Source organism: Macaca mulatta, chromosome X, assembly GCF_049350105.2.
Source record: "Macaca mulatta isolate MMU2019108-1 chromosome X, T2T-MMU8v2.0, whole genome shotgun sequence".
Lineage (NCBI taxonomy): Eukaryota > Metazoa > Chordata > Mammalia > Primates > Cercopithecidae > Macaca > Macaca mulatta.
The window spans coordinates 110,652,667-110,668,829 of NC_133426.1; positions in this window are offsets into that span (position 1 = coordinate 110,652,667).

A 16,163-nucleotide genomic window follows, 5' to 3' on the forward strand; every position below is an offset into this window, starting at 1 on the left:
CAGAAGAATATGCCTGATGGAGCCCTTAAGGTGATATTAGGGGGCGTTGCAGTGATGCTGCAGAGGCTGGAATTGGTTCCTGAGAAACAGTAGGGAAACTTCTCCTGACTGGGGTTTAGGTATAGGGGCACGTTCAGGATAGGAGCATACGAGAGGTTTCCGAGGTTGTTAGCTTGGGCAAAGGTAGAGGATCCCCATGGCAGAGGGACAGCGGTTAGCGGTGGATGCCCTAGAGTGGCGCACAGAAAGCAGCCAGACAGGCTATGAAGTCCTGTAAGGTTAGCAAGTTCTAGTCCTTCTTGTAATAACTTTAACCAGGAGAAAGGACATAAGTCTTGTGTTAGTCTGTTTTCCTGTCGTTGGATATTCCCGTGGACCAGGGGCAGTACTTGCACTAGGCCTCGCCACAGATAGAGGTGACTGCTAGGCCATGTGGAGGAGGGGGAGTAGTATACAGCCCCATGTTGAGGTGTGGTCCAGCGGGAGTTCCAGGGGTCTCTAACTATCCATGTATATGAAAAGTCTCTATCCCGTCTATGATGGAAGGGCCATTTAGGGTCTAACTGTTTTCTCTCTCCCCAATAACGGGGTCTATGGATGTTACAATAGTTATAAGGACAGCCGGCATTTTGGTGCCACCAATAGTGTTTACAATTGTATTTAGTCTGATCAAACTCAAAGCATATTATTGGTGTCATAGGTTTGGCTATTTGAAAACCAGTAAAATTTAGTAGAATTGGGCTGTTGCACCCTGAGGAAGGGCAATCAGCACTGGCCAATAATTTTCCGGGCTTATGAGGTTGCCCAGGGTGGGTTCGGTTTTCATAAAGCCAGAATCTCCAGACAAAGGGATTATGAGCTGGTTTTGTGATTTCTCCAGCGGCCACTAGGGTGACTAACGTTAGGGTTAGACTACCTAACTGCATGTTTGCAGTGAGCTATGCTGCCGGCGCAGGGTGAGTTTTAAGGGGTTGTTCCTAGCTCTGTCCACAGTCCACGTGTCCGGTGCTTCAGCCGCCGCCGTGATTGGTCCCAGAAGATCGGAGGTTGGGTCCACTGGCTTGACGTGGGTGTAGTGGATCCACGATGCAATGCCTTCTACCTTCAGGGCGGTGGGTGTGGTTAGGAGTACCTGGAGTGGTCCTTTCCACCTGGGTTCTAGGGTCTCTTGTCGGTGTCGCTTGACCCGGACCCAGTCTCCCGGCTGGTACGGATGGGGTGTCGGCGGGGGACCGGTCTCATATAGTTCCTTCAGCTTGGGCCAGATTTCTTGATGAATTTTCTGCAAGGCTTGTAGGGAAAATAAGAGTTCAGAGACATTTTCTGTTTCGGACTTGAGCAGATCATCTTTTAGGCCGGGAACTAAGGGTGGGGGTCTGCCATACATAATTTCATAAGGAGTAAGGTCCAGTCTGTAAGGGGTATTATGGGCCCGGAACAGAGCGTAGGGGAGAAGGACCACCCAATTAGCGCCAGTCTCCATAGTTAATTTAGTTAAGGTCTCTTTTAAGGTCCGATTCATTCTCTCTACCTGTCCTGAACTCTGGGGCCTGTAAGCGCAATGTAGTTTCCAATTTGCCCCAAGGATGGAAGCCAAATCCTGACTTACCTTAGCGACGAAGGCCGGCCCATTATCTGACCCTATCTGGACGGGGAAGCCATACCTGGGGAGGATATCTTCCAGGATTTTCTTTGCTACAACCTGAGCAGTTTCTTTCTTGGTGGGGAATGCTTCAGTCCACCCTGAAAAAGTATCTACAAAGACAAGTAAGTACCGATACCCGTATTTTCCTGGCTTTATCTCAGTAAAATCTACTTCCCAGTAGATACCGGGCCTGGTTCCCCTGAGCCTTGTTCCCGTTGCAGCCTGGGATTGGGGGTAGGCGTTGTTAAGCTGGCAGACTTTGCAACTTGTCACGATGTTGCTGGCCATCTCGGCTGTATGTCTGAATTTGAGCTTAGAGCATCTGATCAGGTCTATCATCCGCCGAGCACCCAGGTGGGTGGTTCGGTGGATGTGTTCTAACACTTGTTGTCCTAATTTTTCTGGTAGGATGGTTTGGTCATTAGTATCAGTCCACCACCCATTCTGGATCTGTTTCAGGGGAAGCTTGTCAATCCACTGGAGATCTTGTTCTGAATAATCAGGGAAATATGGCAAGTCCCGGGGGCCCGGGTCAGGGAGCTGGAGTGCAAGGAGTTGGCTGGGAGCCTTCGCCACCTTTCTTGCAGTTTGGTCCGCCAGAAAGTTGCCTTGAGCAGTTGGAGTAGTTAGTTTCTGATGCCCTGGGCAATGCACAATGGCTAACTTTTCTGGCCTCCATAGGGCTGTTAGCAGGGCTAGGATTTCTTGCTTGTTTTTTATCTCTTTTTCTTCAGCCGTCAGTAACCCCCGCTCCCTGTAAATGGCCCCATGTATATGCGCTGTTGCAAAAGCATATCGGCTGTCTGTATATACCGTCAGCTTTTTCCCCGCCCCTAAGGTAAGAGCTTGGGTGAGCGCTATCAATTCGGCCTTCTGGGCCGATGTCCCCGGGGGCAGGGGTTCCGCCCAGATTACCTCAGTCTCTGAAGTCACTGCCGCTCCAGCGTACCTCTGGCCCTGACGCATGAAGCTGCTCCCATCAGTGAACCAGACGAGGTCGGCGTCAGGAAGTGGGCGATCCTGCAGGTCTTCTCGAACTCCGTGCACCTGAGCTAGTATCTCGGTGCAGTCGTGGAGTGGGGCGTCCAGGTCCAGGTTGGGCAGCAGCGAGGCAGGGTTTAAGGTCGTTGGGGGCAGGAAAGTTATCCTGAGAGGATTTAGTAGTAGTCCTTGGTAGTGGGTGAGTCGGGCGTTACTCATCCATCGATTAGGTGGCTGCTTGAGTACACCTTCGATGGCATGTGGGGTAACGACCCGCAATTCTTGCCCCATGACAAGCTTATCAGCATCCTGCACCATCAGAGCCGTGGCTGCAATCATTTGGAGACAAGGGGGCCACCCGGCAGCCACTGGGTCTAACTTCTTTGACAGGTAGGCAACTGGCCTCTGCCAGGGGCCTAAGTTCTGAGTTATTACTGCCTTGGCGATACCCTTATTTTCATCTACGTATAAGTGGAAGGGCTTGATAACATCAGGTAGTCCCAGTGCAGGCACGGAGAGTAGGGCGGTTTTAATCTGTTGGAAAGCTGACTTGGCTTCGTCTGTCCACTTAAATGGCTGCTGCCCCCATGTTGCCTGATATAAGGGTTTAGCCAGTTCTGCGAACCCAAGTATCCATAGTCTGCAAAACCCCGCTGACCCCAGGAATTCCCTCACTTGTCGGGTGGATTGCGGCCTGGGGATCTGCAGAACAGTCTGTTTTCGGGCGTCTGTTAACCAGCGCTGCCCTTCTTTAAGCAGGTACCCTAGGTATGTTACCTCTGACTTACAGATTTGAGCTTTCTTTGCTGAGGCTCGGTAGCCTAGATTTCCCAGAGCTTGTAAGAGACCCTTGGTCCCTTGGATGCAAGCTTCTTGGGTCTCAGCAGCAATCAGGAGGTCATCAACACACTGTAGTAAGGTTATTTCAGGGTGTTTGTGTCGGTACTCACCCAGGTCTTCATGGAGGGCCTCATCGAACAGGGTAGGAGAGTTTTTGAATCCTTGCGGCAGTCTGGTCCATGTCAGTTGGCCACTTATGCCCCTATCAGGGTCATTCCACTCGAAGGCGAAGAGCTTTTGGCTCTGAGGGGCTAAAGGCAAACTGAAGAAAGCATCTTTTAAATCTAAAACAGTGTACCATTGATGTTTAGGGTTTAGGGTACTCAGGAGGGTATATGGGTTAGGCACAGTTGGATGTATGTCCACAACCCTTTTATTGATTTCTCTTAAGTCTTGTACAGGTCTGTATTCTCCACTATTAGGTTTTCGTACCGGCAACAATGGAGTATTCCAGGGTGAGTGACATGAGTGGAGGACCCCTTGGTCAAGGAGCCGGCGGATATGCGGGGCAATTCCTTTCTTGGCCTCTAGGGGCATCGGGTATCGGCGTACCCGCACGGGGTCTGCCCCAGGTTTAAGTTCAACAAATAAAGCAGGACGGTGTTTTGCTAGTCCTAAGCCCCCCGTTTCCGCCCAAGCTTCTGGATATTGCTGGAGCCAGGTTGCTATGTCCTGGTCAGGGGCCGTTTGCTCCTGGTGGAGCCGGTACTCATCTTCTAGGGTTATAGTTAGGACGGACACAGGTTGATTGTGGGAGTTGGTCATGATGGGCCCCTCAGGGAGGAAATGGATCTGTGCTCCCATTTTAGTTAGCAGGTCTCTCCCTAATAGGGGACAGGGGCTCTCAGGGATAACCAGGAAAGAATGGGTTACATTCTTGGCTCCGAGGTTTACTGTTCTTTGTGTTGTCCATGGGTATTTCTTAACTCCTGTGGCCCCTTGTACCCACGAGGACTTGGAGGATAATTTTCCATTAGTTTTAACTAAGACTGAGTGCTGTGCTCCCGTATCGACCAAGAACTGGACTGGGGACCCCTCCACTTGCAAAGTTACCCTAGGTTCGGGGAGGGGATCCGAACCCCATCTTCCCTAGTCTTCATCTTGAGTGACTAGTACGGGTGTAGACCTAGGGGGTCCCTGTCCTCGTTGTTTCTTTTTGGGGCAGTCTCTTACCCAGTGGCCAGCCTCCTTGCAGTAGGCACATTGGTCTTTTTTCAGATTATCATGCCTGGGGGGCTGCCTGGGTTGGGTGTACTCTGGCTGTAGATGCTCTTTCTGTACTACTGCTGCCAGGACCTTGGTCATTTTTTCAGTGGCCTTAAATTGCCTTTCTTCTGGAGTATCTCTGTTATTGTAAACCCGCTGGGCTATCTGAAGGAGGTCCTGAATCCGCTTTCCTTCCAAGTCTTCTAATTTCTGGAGTTTTCTTTTAATATCTGGGGCTGCCTGATTTACGAATGACATTACAACAGCTGCCTGACTTCCTGGAGCCTCTGGATCTATGGGGGTGTACTGTCTAAAAGCTTCCATTAATCTTTCTAAGTAGGTGGCTGGGCTCTCTGTCTTTTCTTGCAGAATAGAATATACTTTAGCCAAATTAGTGGGCTTGCGAGCAGCTGCCCGGAGACCTGCCATTAGAGTCTGGCGATAAAGGCATAGCTGTCCCCTACCTTCTGCCGTGTTGTAGTCCCATGCCGGCCTGGTCAGAGGAAAGGTCGCATTTATGAGGTCGGGGTTGGCAGTTGGTTGACCGTCGTCCCCCGGGACCAGCTTTCTAGCTTCTACCTGTATTCTTCTCGCTCTTCCGTGGTAAACAAGATTCGGAGGAGCTGCTGACAATCGTCCCAAGTGGGCTGGTGGGTGAACATGACACTATCCAGTAAAGACAGTAAATCTTTGGGGTTGTCTGAAAACTGAGCACTCTGAGTCTTCCAGTTATACAGATCACTGGTGGAGAATGGCCAGTACTGGAGCCTGGGGATTCCTGTGTCATCTGGGGGTCCTATTTCCCGGAGGGGTAAAGCCACCATGGAGTCAGGCGGCTGGGGGGGGCTAGTCCGCGAAGTGCGCCCTCGCGTCCGCCCCGCCGGCCCCTCAAAGTTACTTTCCCTTTCAGCAGGCCTGTGAGTGCTGGCCGCCTCCCCTCCGCCTGCTCTCTCCCGCGACTCAGCCCGAGGGGCCGGGGCCTGGGGCCCGGAGGGGTACGGAGGGGGTTCTGTGAACAGTGGGTCCCCGCTATCAGGTAGAACAGGATTGGGGGTGCAGTTGGTTGCTTGGTTTTTAGTGGTTGAACAACCAGTGCCTTAGAGGGTTCAGAGGCTAATTAGAAAGGGGACAGCCAAGGAGGCGGGTTTTCAACAAGGTCCTGCCATATGAGGATGTATGGGATTTGATCTAAGTGGCCCGCATGCCCAGGTAGGAAAATCTTGGATTTTACCCTAGTGATGACAGCAAGTCGGAAGGTCCCTTCGGGTGGCCACCCCACATCAAAGGCAGGCCACTCGGAGCGACACAGAGTAATTAGCTTTCCTTTCCTGATTTCCATACCAAGATCATGGCCCCTTGCTCTAACTTCTTTGAAATTATTTGTAAGGAGAGATAGAGGAGTACTCTGGGTATTGCCCATCCTGTAATGATTTGTAGTCCTTTCCTGTAAAGGAATGTGGGTTAGAATCCCTATAGAGGAAATCTGATCTGACTTATTAATGATAGCTAGCCGGGAGCGCGGTGCCGGAAGCCGGGAGCCCGGGGACCGGGGCCGGGAGCGCGGCGCCGGAAGCCGGGAGCCTGGGGACCGGGGCCGGGAGCGCGCCGGAAGCTGGGAGCCTGGGGACTGGGGCCGGGAGCACGCCGGAAGCTGGGAGCCTGGGGACCGGGGCCGGAAGCGCGGCGCCGGAAGCCGGGGACCGGGGCTGGAAGCGCGGTGCCGGAAGCCGGGAGCCCGGGGACCGGGGCCGGGAGAACGGCGCCGGAAGCCAGGAGCCCGGGGACCGGGGCTGGGAGCGTGCCGGAAGCTGGGATCCCGGGGACCGGGGCCGGAAGCGCGGCGCCGGAAGCCGGGAGCCCAGGGCCCGGGGCCGGGAGCGCGGCGCCGGAAGCCGGGAGCCCGGGGACCGGGGCAATTCAGACCGCAAGCACGCACCCGGGGACCGGGGCAATTCAGACCGCAAGCGCGCACCCGGGGACCGGGACAATTCAGACCGCAAGCGCGCACCCGGGGACCGGGGCAATTCAGACCGCAAGTGCGCACCCGGGGACCGGAGCAATTCAGACCGCAAGCGCGCACCCGGGGACCGGGGCAATTCAGAGTCAGCTGTTGCCCGGATCATGAACGCGCTCCGGCAACTCAGATCGCAATTTAAATCAGAAGAGAGCCAGGGGACGTCTCCCACCGGTCTACACTGGCCGTCCTATAGCGCGTCCGCCAGGACTGTGCCAGCTTCAGTTTCAGACCTCGCGAGTCACAGATTCAGATTCAGAACAGACACTCAGACACAGACAGACAAACGGAGACGAGCCGGCTCACCTATCAGTAGATCGATCCCAGCAGATCCGTTGACCAGGGGTCTGGTGGGCTTGGGAAATCCCGGACGAGCCCCCAGATGTTATGCCCAGACTGTTTGTTCCCCAAAGAAGACCACCAGAGTCCAGAGTCAAAGCCAAGTGGCAAGGATCTTTACTACAAGTTCGAACCTGGTCCCTCCTTTACACAGTATACAAGAGGGCCCCGAACAATGCGAGCGTTTGCTTTTTATAGCCCGAAAGTTGCAGGGGAACAAAGAAATTCTTTTGGCTCCTGCGCTTTCAGTAACCTTGAACGGCTGTCTCCTTATCGGAGACTTTCCAGGTGGTGTTTGTACTGGGCTCAGGGAGTTTGAGAGATATATGGTGGTGGGATGGGAGGATGGGATGTGTTTGTGCTAGGCTCAGGGAGTTTTGAGCCTGGGGCTGAGGAATGTGCCCAGCTCCTTTCACTCCCCATTGTTGTAATAAATCTCTTCCCCATAAATTTATAGGTACAGAAGTTATAATTGGTTGAATATTCCCAGGTTGTCTATCGGGCCCTTCACAATGCAAAATATAACTACTTTGATATACTTCAGGGGCTTTACCAACTCCAACTATGTTAAATTCAGCAGGTTGAATTGACCACACGGACGGCCAGTGCTGTAGAGAAATGACTGAAATGTCCACTCCTGTATCTACCAAATCTTTAAATTTCTTTCCCTGAATAGTTATTTCACAGGTAGAATTTTTATCAGTAATTTGATTCACCCAATAAGCTGCTTTGCCTTTTTTATTTGTGCTTCCAAATCCTCCTGTTGGTTTAATTTCATTTTTCCCCATTTCTACATATGGCACAATCAGGAGTTGTGCTATACACTCTCCTGGCTCTCCTTTCCAGGGAACAGAAGTAGATACAACAATTTGAATTTCCCCACTGTAATCTGAATCAATGACTCCTGTATGTACTTGCAGTCCTTTTAAATTTAAACTAGACCTGGCTAGAAGTAATCCAATCTTCGCCACTGGCAAGGGTCCACAGACCCCTGTTGGAATTTTTTGCAGGGGTTCCCCAGGCAGAAGGCTCACAGCTTTTGTGCAGTGTACATCTACTGTGGCACTACCAGCTGTGGCAAGGGACAGACATTGTATAGGGGTGAGGGAATGGCCTGACCCAGAAATGCTCTGGTTTGAAACAGGGCCTGGAACCGGCCCTTTATGACATTTCCCGAAATTGGGTTCCCATCTTTATCAAACTTAAAGTGACACTGATTAGCCCAATATTTTCTTTTTTTATGTTTTGGACATATTCCAGGCTCAGCAGTTTTCTGTTTTTCCCTCAACTGGTGGCCTGACTTGCTGATTTTTTCTACACTCTTTTTTAGAATGACCATGCTTCCCACAGTTAAAACAAGTTCCAGGAAACGGAGTGTATCCTTTACCCCCTTTCAGTCCTGCCATGGCCAACAAAGTAGCTTTATGCAGATTACCGCCAATACTGTTACAGGCCTTGATATAATCAACTAAATGTGCTTTCCCTCTAACAGGTCACAGAGCAGCACAGGATTAACATTGTTGAAAGCTAATAATCACAACACTATATTGTCAGCAGCCGAATCTGCAATCACCTTTTTAAGAGACTCCTGTAACGGAGCTATAAAATCTGCTTATGGTTCTTTTGGTCCCTGTTTTACAGCACTAAAGGAAGGGTATTGTTCTCCAGCTGAAGTGATTTTTTTCCCAAGCTCTAATGCACACTCCACTAAGCTGTTCTATGGCATCATCCTGCATGACCACATGTGTATCTAAACCAGCCCAGCTGCTGACCCCCAAAAGTTGGTCTGCAGTGATATTAATTTGAGGTTGTGCCTGGGCATTGCAAGCAGCCTGAATGGAAGCTTCATCTGCTCACCAAAGATTTTGAATTATTGTGTTGGTTTCTATTAGAGGGTGGAGTTTTAAATTGTAAGAACTGAGCAAGAGTCAGACAAGCTCCAGTAAAAGCATCCCAGTGAATAGGAATCATCTGACTGGAAACAGCCACATTCTTTAACAGCCCCATTACAAAAGGAGAACCAGGTCCATATTGATTAATAGCTTGCTTAAATTATTTGAGTAATTTAAAAGGAAAAGGCTCAAATGCAGCTGTAATCTCTTCCTGTTGTTTTGGGGGTGGTATTCTAACAGGGAACTGCCAAGCCTCTATATCAGCCTCTTGTCTAGCTTGCTGAATTCCTGCCTGAATAGAATTGAGAGCAGTCACTCAAGGCGCTGATCAAACAGTCACTGGGGCAACTACTTTCCACCCAGTGTCCTCTGGAAAAGAAAGACCTGGAGAGTCAGGCCACTCTTTTTCTTCAAAATAAGGAGGGGGTGCAGAAAGGTAGGGATGAATCTCTTCCTCCTTTGCCACCTTAGCTTTAACTGGTAAACAAACCTGTTCTGTCATCTTTTCTGTTACTTTGTTATACTTTCCTTCCTCCTCATCATTAGTGAGAAAGGTTCCAAGGTGGAATGATCCAGAGCCCACACTTGTCTCATTGTTACCCTGATGCTTCTGAGCTCCCTTTCTTACTCACCATGGAGATGGCTTATGAGTACTTGGGTGTCCTCCAGCTTAGTTGCACATTCTCCAACAGGCACTCTGGGGACCCTTTGACCTGAGTTCGAGCCCCACATAATAGCACCACTTGCTGAGACTAGCTCAGCCATGGAGACCCTAACCCAGTGCCACTAGAAGAATTAAAGAAACACACATAGAAATATAGAGTGTGGAGTGGGAAATTGATAAGCATTATTTCTATAGACTATAGATCAACTAAAGGTATTCCTTACGGGAAACAAACGGATGGGCCAAAACAAAGGGATGGGCTCTGGCTAGTTATCTGCAGCAGGAACATATCCTTCAGGCACAGATCGCTCATGCTATTCTTTGTGGCCCAGGAACGCCTTTAAGCGGTTTTCCATCCTGGGTGGGCAAGGTGTGCCTTGTCCTCATTCTGGTAAACCCACAACCTTCAGCATGGGCATCATGGCCATCAGGAACATGTCACAGTGCTGCAGAGATTTTGTTTATGGCCCGTTTCGGGGCCAGTTTATGGCCAGATTTGCTGGCCTGTTCCCAACAGTGTGTATGTACCACATTTTCTTCATCCAGCTTATCATTCATGGGCATTTGTTTTGATTTCATGTCCTTGTTATTGAGAATAGTGCTGAAATGAACGTATGCATGTGCACATCTGTATAACAGAACAATTTCTATTCCTTTATGTATATACCCAGAAATGGCATTGCTGGGTTGAATGCTATTTCAGACTTCAGGACTTTCGGGAATTGCCACGCTGTCTTCCACAATGGTTGAAATAATTTACACTCCCCCAAAGACAGTGCATAAGCATCCTTTTCTCTCCACAACCTTGCCAGCATCTGTTATTTTTGGACTTCATCATAGTAGCCATTCTGACTGAGGTGAGACAGTATCTCATTGTGGTATTGATTTGCATTTCTCTAATATCAGTGATGTTGACCTTTTTTTATTTGCTTGTTGGCCCCATGTACGTCTTCTTTGAGAAATGTCTGTTCATGTCCTTTGCCCATTTTTTAATGGGGTTGTTGGTTTATTTCTTGTAAATGTGGTTAAGTTCCTTAAGCCAGGGGATGTTATGCTAAGTGATGAAATAAGCCAGACACAGAAAGAAATATACCAAATGTCTTACTTATAGGTAGAATCTTTAAAAGCTGAACTCGATGAACTCATAGAAGCAGAGAGCCAAATGTTGGTTCCCCAGGGGCTGGGACGTGGATGGGGAGGGTGGGTGCAAGAAAATGGGGAGTTGCCGATCAGACAGGGACATGTTCTAGATACACAGGATAAGTATGTTTTGAGATCTATTGCACAGCAGGATGGCTACAGTCAGTAGTAATGGATTGTGTAAATCAGGACAACCAAGAAAGTAAAATTCATATTTCTCAACACAAAAATTATAGGTAAACGAGGGGATGGACATGTTAATCAGCTTGATGTAATCTTTCCACATTGAATACATATTTCAAAATATCCCATTGTACCCCATAAATGCACACAGTTAAGATTTGTCCATTAAAAATAGCATTAATTGAAATACAAAAAGACAGAGCATATCAAGTGTTGGCAGAGATGGGGAACAACTGGAATTCTCATGCATTGATAATGCTCATGGAGAATGGTACAGCCCTTCAGAAACTATCTGTCAGCCCCTTGGAAATTAAACAGACACTTACCAGGTGACCTGACTATCCAATTCCTGCATATTGACTCAAGAGTAATGAAAGCTTATAAAAACAAAACAAGATATCTGCAAATAAAAACAATTCAGTGAGTGTAATAACAAGAGGCAACCCTTTCTGTCAGACATCCCACTCTGTTGAAGTTTGGTTAGGCGAAACACTTGTTTATGCAATTGCATTTGAATTCACGCTCATATGGAGACTGAGTAAGGTGAAGCATATCAATGATGCATTTCCTTACAGTTTGAGGCATTTCCTGTGAGGTACATTAACCTAAAGAAGCATTACTTCTACTAACTGCTGACAGGCGGACATACGCAAAGGCTAATACCATGTTGGATGGACCAGGCACTGAAGTGACATTCGGGAGATCAACGTGGGTGCTGGTGTCAGATATAATCCAATAACTGTGGAACTCTGGGTAAGGAAGGCCCTACCCATGGAAGCAGTAGCAGGCCCATGAGGAGCAGGACCAGCCTGTCACACACATCAGATAGATGCTGCATGGCAGGGACTGGATTGATGACGAGAGTGAAGAGGATTCAGGCTGCTTTTGTGCTCTGCTAATGCCCTATTCAGGTGCCGGCCCATTAGGCCGGTGACCCCAGATGTTTGACGGCAGTCCTTCATAATAAGGGGAAAGAATAAATGCCACTCTTTCAAGCTTCATCCTCCCTGCCCCACATTTGTTCCCCACTTATCCAGGAGTGAGGGCCACAATCAAAGAGGAGAAAGGCTATGATGGGTCAAGAATGAGGACCAACCCCATTGTACTGGCCACTACAATGGGGTGGGATTCTTATCCTGCCACATAAATGTGGTGGGTTTTATTTTTGTCAGGCCCATGAGCTTGGATGTGAAAAAAACATTTTAGTACCTGAACATTCAAGTAGCTTGGGGACAAAATTGGGGGTGGGAAATGAGGGGAAAGCATTTTATTCTCTCTATTTCCATTTGACTCCCTTTGTTGTCTTATTGATGGAGTAGGCAGGAGACATTTCCACTCATACCTATAAATTCATATTTTGCAACCACCGAGGCTGTGACCAAATGATCAGGAAAAGAAGCTCCCGACAAGAATGTAAACACAAATTCCCTCCTCAGTCTTCAAGGATGAACACCCAGAATGATGCTTCTTTGGCTGGGTCCCTTACACACGTGGAACCAAGGGCTGTGGCTCAGTAACTGTGTCCCTCCAGTGATCCAGTGTAGAGTGGGATTTCAGCTCCTCTCATTGGATGCTCCCGTCTTCTCAGTGATGTGTAGTTGAAAGTCAAAAAGTTTTATTTTTATTTTTTGACAAAATATTATAACTTGGTAAAAAGTTGACCCAGATGCATCAGAATGGGTTGGAATAGTATCTTTTGTTACTTGGACGTTAAAGGGGGTATACTTTATTTAAAAATTTTTGTTCTGGGTATTTCTATAATATGTTTTGGAGAAAGCAGACTAAACCCTAAATACTTTTTTCAGTTTGTCAGTATAGTGGCCAAGTTTCCCCTGGTCCTCTTAAGTTTCGCTGAAACCTCAAGTCACAAAAGGCAGATCCATAGGACATAAAGCATACCAAATTATTTAACGTGTACCGCCGGGAGCCTTTAGTGTTAATAGCCGAAGATAGATGGGAGATTATCTATTTTAATGCCTGGACTCTAAGGAGTATGGACAGCTGTGTAGAAATATAATGGGACAAAAAGGCTATGATCAAATTCTAATGGATTGAGTGGGGGAAACCTGGCAAGGCCTCTCTGTCTACACTCTGCTTGGCCTTTCTGAGCACACAGTCCTTCCTCCCACATATGGGGCAGGACCCTGTCTGGAATGGGGGTCTTGTGACTTCCTTTCAAACAAGATAAGTTAGATCATTTCTTCATGGACAGTTTTTACATGAAAATGTGGAAAATATTACAATACCATTTCTAGGTTTTGTGACTATCTTTAGAAAAAAGAGCTTCTGGTTTCTAGGACCCACCTTCGTCAAGAGGGATTCTAGTCTCTGTGTTTAGCTCCCGGGGCTGAATGGGACTGAGAGACAGGAGGACCAAGAACGTCAGAGAAAATCTTTTTCATCCAAGACTACTACTGAAGCCCTAATTTGGGGGTATTGTGCCCGGAGCTCCAAAACTAGAAATCAGCTACATGTGCAAGTTCATCACTTACAATTTCTACTTTCCTCAAAGACACTCAGAACACAATACAGCCCAAACCTTTTCCACTGTAAAACTAGGATCGCCTTTCCTCATGCTTCCAATAACCTCTTCCTAGTCTCCATCTGAAAACACACTACAAGCACCTTTATCATACATAGTTCTAACAACATTTTGGCGATCATGATATATGTTTTCTTTAAGTCAGAGATCCTTTCTCCACAGAAATAATTATTTCTTTACCCTTGTTTCAATGGCATTTGGTGTTCATATTTCCCACCGCCATTTCCTGAAGGCACTCTAGACTTCTTGTGTCATGCATGTTACAACGCTTCCAGCCTCTATGCATTATCTAGTTCCAAGACCTCTTCCAATCTTCCCGATATTCCTTATTGCATCATCCCACTGCTTGGCAAGGTAATCTCTAGGAGTTTGTTAGGGCTATTCTGAAAAAGTACCAAAAACCCGGCAGCATAAACAGCAGATATTTATTGTTCACGTTTCGGCACACTGGTAGTCCAAATCAAAGCACCAGCTGGTTTGGTTCCTTCTGAGTAGTAAGAGTGAAGGATCTCTTCCAGGGATCTTTCCTTGGCTTGTAAATGGCCCACTTCTCCCCATGCCACTTCACAGTTTCTTCCCTGGACGCATGTCTCTGTGTCTGAATTTCCCCTTTTGGTATGCACAATGCATTCAAGTCATTTTGGTTAGAGCATACCCTAATTAATGTAATTTAACTTGAGTACTACAGTAAAGGACCTATCTTCAAGTAGGAGAGAGATGAAGGGTCAGGAGTCCAATAGATGTATTGGGGACTGAGGGATCTTAGGTTGCACACTCCTTATGGAAATCTAATGACTGATGATCTGTCATTGTCCCCCCATCACCCCCATATGGGACCATCTAGTTGCAGGAAAACAAGCTCAGGGCTCTGACTGAATCTACATTATGGTGAGTTCTAAAATTATTTCATTACACATTACAGTATAATAATAATAGAAATAAAGTGCACAATAAGTGTAATGCACTTGAGTCATCCCAAAACCATCCTCCCAATGCTGTTCTGTAGAAAAATTGTCTTTCCTGAAACAGGTCACCGGTGCCAGAAAGGTTGGGGACCCCTGGTCTAGCTAGTGCGTGCTGGCAAACTGCAATCCCACGAGTCATTTGTTATCTTAGCCTATGTCTGGGAACAGGGGCAATCTTTGAAATTACTTCTTCTCTGAAGAGGGTATGGCATCCAGTTGCTGTTGAACTTCAATATACTACTGAAAATTCTAATTGTCAATGGCCAGTAGATTGGTCCTCTAAATTAACCTGCTAAATTATATTAATAGGTCTTTAGGGATTTCTCATTCTAACTGATTGACAATATGGTTAAATATATAAAAAGACACATCATGGTGTGATAGCTAGCCTTAAAACTTGGCTTGACAAAAGTGAAGAGCAAAAAATCTGACCAAAACAATGATAACCTCCTGTGTCTGCTCAAACTGCCCCATGTATCAATAACAGCAAAGGCCAATCCACCTTGCACCCTCCGAGTTCAAATTATGCACTTTTGCCTCAATGCCATGGGTTGCATTGCTGTTCAGGAAACCAGGCCCTGTTGGTTGGATATTGGTGCAACTTTTGGGGAGTATCTATTTCTGATTGACCCTTTTCCCTTCCTTGGATTGCTTTTGAATTACTGTCTTCCTTCACCTGCAATGGGGGCATATGAGGCCCTTTGGCCTTCATGTGGAGATAGCTGAGAATCGAAGACCCTAGAAAATTTGGTAGGACAAATATGTGTGTTGTATGGTGTTAAAAGCTAGCAAAACTTTATTTTCTCTTTGAGCTGTCTCTGGTGTTTGGGCCAGTTCTCGTCCTTGTGAAATCTACTTTCCACCTTTTTGGAGACACCTCATGCATCCTTCGTTGTGTCATAATCTTGGTGAAACTTAACTGGAAAAGTACCTTCACTTTACAGAAAGCAAAACAAACAAGAAAAGGTCAAAACTCAGAAATATCAGCTGCTTGTCTTCTGCTGCTGCTCGTGGGCCACAATGGTGTAAGTATAGTCCTCACTCTTTCCCCTCCTAGCTTTCTTCCTGGATGTGCAGGCATTGATTCTCCTTTGAATTATATCAGACAGTTTGGGTCAACCGCTACCAAGGTTGCATTATGAGTAAGTGGCCTTTTCATGCATCAAGTCCTATGCTAGATTCAGTTTCTAGTGAATGCCTGCAAATAGGTGGATGGCAGGAGGGGCAGACATAGAGTCTAGAATGGGAGTGCCTTCCCCATGAATTTTACCCAGTAGAGACAGGCCTGCTTGAGAGAAAGCTGTAGGTAATGAAGACATAGGACTCAGTGGGTCCTTGAGCTTAGGTAAGGGAATATAGTTGCTCTAGGACATGGGGAGAAATGGAGAGGGGATGGGTCTAGCTAAACCTCAAGGCAGCTGTCCCAGGGAATTCCACAGTGGCTCCAGGATCCCTCAAAATAGTAGCAGATGACCCAAGATGTTTGAATCTCTTGGGAGTCCATGGTGGGCATTTCACTCCCACAGATCCTTGGGAGAGAACGAGGCCACAACATCACCCATGGTACCTATGATGCAATAAGGAGACAGACTCCACTGTGCTTAAGTGTCCCTCACAAGTAGAAGCCAGAGAAGTCTCACTCAGTGCTATTCAGTCAATGCCTAAGGTCACTGGGGAAGGTCCCAGACACCTTGTACCCGCATGCCTGGTGCCTTGGAGGGGCTGGCTGGAGGGCTTTGCTCAGCTGGGCCT